The sequence below is a fragment of the Otolemur garnettii genome, unplaced genomic scaffold (genome assembly GCF_000181295.1).
Source record: "Otolemur garnettii isolate 467f Iridium unplaced genomic scaffold, OtoGar3 scaffold00129, whole genome shotgun sequence".
NCBI lineage: Eukaryota > Metazoa > Chordata > Mammalia > Primates > Galagidae > Otolemur > Otolemur garnettii.
Genome location: NW_003852524.1, coordinates 3,992,949 through 3,998,482, shown reverse-complemented (window position 1 = coordinate 3,998,482; position 5,534 = coordinate 3,992,949). Strand labels below are relative to the sequence as shown.

The following is a 5,534-nucleotide window of genomic DNA, read 5'->3' as shown; positions in this document are numbered from 1 at the left end:
TTTTTTTTTAAAGCAAGATAATTTTATTTCCCAACACACAGTAAACATGTACATCCAATATGTGTTCTTCTTACACAACTATTCACAAATGATTTGCAAATTACAGCTGCTTTCAGGTTTAAGCATGTACTAAATTTATCTTAATTGACATAGGAAACGTGTTTTAGACAGATAACATGGTGAATATATGGGATTGGTCACAGCAGAGTTTGCTTTAGGTAGATGAGTTCTATAGATTTAAAGCTTTGAACAGCTACTACTTTTACAAATAATACTCCCAGTTGAATAGGATGCAGCAATATCAGCTGGCATTCCAGAGAAATCTCACTAGTTTTTCTGGTGATGGAACTGCCTATCAGATGTGTTGGTACCATGCAGGTAGATTCACACGGTGGAGGTCGAGAAATCACAATGACTTTGGCAGCATTGGAATTACACCTGAAGGGGCTCCCAGACACTGTTGTATCTGTGCACCTGGTTCCTTCTCCGTCTGTTTTCTGAGTCAATGGTCATGAGTTGAAATAATAATGAGTTTAATAATATGAGTTAAAATAATAATGAGTTGAAATAACAATGAGTTCAATAATAATGAGTTTAATAATATCAATTGCAAAGTCCTTATCTTTAAATTCTGCATTGAAAGCAAACTCATTTTCCAGTTACTCCACTAGGAACCTTGTATCTTCTACACCAGTCCCCAGTAGTTTGTAGGTAGCCAGGTGTTGGCTGTGTGATATCGTAAATGTCATCGTGATTGGCTGCGTCTGCATCATCTGCATTAATGATAATGACTTTCCAGTCAGTTTCCCCTTTGTCAATCATAGCCAACATGCCTAGAAGTTTGACCCTGATTATTTCACCTCTTGCACATACCTTACTTCCAATTTTACACTCATCCAAGGTCATTGTCACCACTACAGCCAGCATGTTCATGGTGCTGTCCTGGATCTTCCAGAGTCTGAAGGCTGGCCCCATAGTTCCACATATCTTTTATAAGGAAACAAATTCACAGCATAAATTTTCCTTTTTCCACATCTTATTTAATTGGGTTAAAGGCGCCTTTGTAGTAATCTCCAATTTTGCATTAGCCCATCATGGTACTTCCACTACCCTGTGGAGAACACCCTTATCTGCATAAACTGGACTATCATGAAATGGAGATTCAAATTGTACTTTTTCATTTGGGGGGAAGACTGGGTACTTGAGGGTGAAGGGCACTGTGTGCTCTTCGCTGCTGAAACCACTCATGATGCTGGCACAGTGCTGCTACCACCACTGCTACTGAGTCACCCTAAATGTCACTTTTTTAATGATAGTTATTACTACTTAGCCTAACCTTTCTACCCCAGCTTCACATCACCAAGAACCTGCCAATCCATCGAAGGGAAGAATACTACGTGTTGTTGTTGTTAGTTTCTTTTTACTCTCTTTTCACCTTTTCTCTTCTCTCCAGAGAGTCTTTTCTAGTCATTTGTTGGCTTCTTTTTCAAGTAGGGATTCTGAGTGTTTTTGTCATTTATTCTAATACTTAACTCCAATTATGTTATCTTCCATTTTTATTAAAATTTTTGGGAAATTTATCAAATAATTGTTGTAAAATGACCACCCTAATGGCACACTGTGTAGAAGTAAAGATTTCAATAAACATTACAATTAATTTTAATTATAATATTTATTATTTATTCACTTGAGATCCAAGGACTCAGTCTATTTCCCATTTCAAAGTTTATGAGAGGCCCTTACTGAATTGTCCATCACCACTTCTAGATGACAAACAGGGATCACAAATGTCAAGCCCTCTAGTGGTCAACACTATTTTCATGAGTTAGGTCATCACACTTAGATCATTCTCTAAGACTGGTGTGGGGGTTTTCTTTTGTTTATTTGTTTGTTTGTTTTGTTTTTGGCTGGGGCCAGGTTTGAACCTGCCGCTTCCAGTATATGGGGCACCCTACTCCCTGAGCCACAGGCGCCACCCACAGGTAGTATTTTTCAAAGAAAACGAAAAATTGCTATAACATTCAAGAATACTTCCACCAAGAGATGATTAGGCATTATCAAGTCCCCTATGTAAAGTACCACAGTAGGTGCCAAATTATTTATTACACAAAAATTTATTGGGTATTAATGTCGATTCTTAAAATAATATATTTATCTTTATTGAGAATAAGAAATAACCAAGAAACCAAAATAAATTATCAGTACTTCTTGACTTGGGAGTGGGTCAAATGCTTTAATAACACAATAACTTTTTGTGTTTTGGTACATCATATCAGCTTCAGGATCAGATGTGACCACTTATTATTTATAAATGTGACTTAGAAGAACTAATAAACATTTTTATCACCAGTTTCTAAAAGCTCTAAAAATATATATGAAGAGCACAATATCTACCTGATAGAAATTATGTAAAGGAAATAAGATTAAAATGTATATTTTGGCCAATATACTACATGAAATAGAATAGGTGCTCCCACAAATTCATAAAATAATTCCAGTGGCATTACTTTTGAGCAAACAAGGAAAATTAAGATATTTCTCTAATTATTTTACAATAATAATACTTTTACTGGAATTACTTAAGTCTAAACCCAATCATATTTTGTGAGTACCTAAATAATAATTATTCCAACTTTTAAAGTTATATTATATATGACTTAAAAAGATGGTTAAGCTTTTGTAAAACTCTAAGTTTTAAAGTTAACACACCATGTTCCATCTTTTAAATAGCAGAAATAACTCTCTTCCTTCGCATCAAAAGATTAAGAGCAAAATTAGGTGATTCTTTAGAAATGGCTAGCTATAACTACAGTGATTTTACATAGTTAATTTAAGAGTATCACACAATATTTCAAATTAAAAGAAAAACTGAAAAGGAACATGAAAACATTGATGTATACAAATGTTACCTGGGCTTTTTCAGTTCTAAAAAGGTAAATTAGTTTTTGATGAAATTATGTGATATTTATTCAATTATATTTTACTTATAAAATATCCTTTTTTCCATTACATGATTTAATATATATATAGTATTATGAAAATAAAATAGCATATTCTTCATTCATTTTCTTCCATTTGAGAAAATGTATAGACTTTTTTGTTCACATAGACTAGGCATCATTTATTACCTTTTATTATAAAGTCACCAAGTCAGGGGCTGTTGACCTGTGCATGGAAGAACACGTGTCTGTTTTATTTCCTGGATCTCACACCTTTGCCAAAAGTAGATTTAGAAATGTGTAAAAGTAATGTAGGTTTTCTTTATTTTTCTGAATACCACAGATTTTTAGTTAAGACTGACTCATGTACCAAAAGACAGATTATAACAAGAGAAAAATAAGCAGAAATTTATTAGCATGTTTGCCTCACATATACATGACAGACACCCAGGGAATGCGCAGCTCTCAAAGACCAGGCTTTGAATTCCAGCTTATACGACATACAGCTTCTTCAACAAAGAAGAGTACGTCTTTAGAGAAATGAAAAGACAGGAAACGGACTTTGAGTCTGTATGGACACCACCTTGGGAAGAGGCGAGTCAATGGCAGACACAGCCAAGTTAGTAAAAGTCACTAATGAAATCCCACCGGCGTCATCTGGTTGACTTTGAACCGTAGACGATGAGTAACTACCTAATGGAAATGTGTTCCATACAATAATGTCTTAGTTCATCTGTCCCAAATATTGCATGAATATACAAATAATTATGTGTTATAGATCTGAAAGTCAAATTTAACTGAGTGTCCTGTATGTTTGTTTGCTAAATGCAGTAACCCCAAACATAAAAAACAAATATTTTAACAATCACATTTTGTATTTTAATTCAAAAATAAAAGTATCTCTAGTCCCTGAGAAATGTAAAGCAACCTGTAAAGAATTTTAAACATATGGAGAAAAGCAGAAAACAAACAAAAGAAAACAAAAAACAAACAAAACTAGCTCTTACTCCAAATCTAGATTATTTCTACTGCCTTTGGCATACTTCCCACTCTTATACAAATCTTATAAGAAATTGACACTTAGGAAATTTCTGTGGTTAATGAGCCATCTGAAATTTAAAAACGTAGAGGTTTGGTTAATTAACTGCCCTATCCACCAAATTCTATCCAATTGACAACGTTTTAAAAAGCATATCCTTATGGTCTGAATCACAGAATGGCTAGCATATTCAATCAAAAAAATTTTTTCCCCTGTGGTGATTTGCAGGTTATTCATATTCATTGGGGTTGGAGTTGTTAGACCTAAAACATGCAAATGTAGGACTAATGAATGGGGCATCCAGGTGGCCATATGCTGCCTTCTCCTGTTTACAAAGCTGGCTCCTTCTCATCCTAAATACTGCATTGTCCAAGGGGGCCTGAATCTAGAAAACACACCCCTTGGGGAAGATGCAGCCTGGGTGTTTCATTGTGTGGCTTGTGGAACGAGGGCTGTATTTGAACTCCCCCGGCTGGATAGTCTTGGGTAGTGAGCAACTGTACAACTTTATGAGTATCTTTGTCATTTTATGCCACACAAAATAAAGAGTAGAGCACAGGAAGAAGGTCAAATGGGAGAAGGGGTAGGAATACTGTTCGCTCTTTGATGTTTTTCTATTTCTAAATTCTAAACCTCTTTGAGACAAGGATTATTTCTATCTTTGACTCTGTAAAATATTCTTGAATCCCTGCAATAAATTCTGTCATTGTAATTCAAACTCCTCGCTGTGGCTTGTAATTAAAAAAGTGTAATTAGTTACATAAATACTGGCTTTAAAGTCATGTCTTAGGAATCATTGGCAGTTTCTGATAAGATTCTGGCAACAACCCAAATTGAATTGACATTTGAATACACCAGAGTTCCTTCCTTTTGCCTCTAGATTGATCTCTTGAAATCCTTTTCATATTCTGCCCTTCCTCGCGTTTCAGACACTGACAAATCCTTCTTGAATATAGTGAACAAAAAGGATTGCCTTTGAGTGCATGGAGATTGAAGTTAATTTTCATTCACTTCCCACGCATAATAGGTTCCTCAGACGAGGCAGTAAGTTGCACTGTTTATTATAAAATGCCTGTTCTTTCTTTGGAACAATTTATAAATGCAGAATTGTAGAGATGATATAAAAAAAAAAGGATTCGGAAGCTTTTATACAAAATAGCTTAATGACATTTAAAAAAAAGATTGAAAGGGATATTTAAGAATAAGAGTAGAACCGCTCACTTAATGTATTAATAAGACCCCTCTGGGCAATAGCTTAAAGCTTACCAAAGCTTTTTATCTTGTTCTGTTCTATTTTACTCCTATAGTTGTAAGGAAAGCTTTGCTTTTCATGAACAGTGCCATCTTGGGCATTCACAGAACCATTTTCACATATATATTTACTTTGCTTCTGGCTGGAAAGATGGAGAATTGCTTCTTGCCTTCTTGATCATTGTGCATGAGAGACAAACTCACTTGAGTGTGTAGTTCACTGCAGACATCTTTTGTGATCCTGTGTTTACAAGCACCCGTTTCCTATGACATCTTCCAGAGGATGTCCCTGTCGTGTTAGCAGG

At 35.0% G+C, this 5,534-nt stretch overlaps 1 pseudogene; it reads right to left on the bottom strand.

Moving 5' to 3' along the window:
* Window positions 1-327: 327 nt before the first annotated feature.
* On the bottom strand, window positions 328-1,248 carry LOC111727899 (annotated as a pseudogene).
* Between the last annotated feature and the right edge of the window lie 4,286 nt (window positions 1,249-5,534).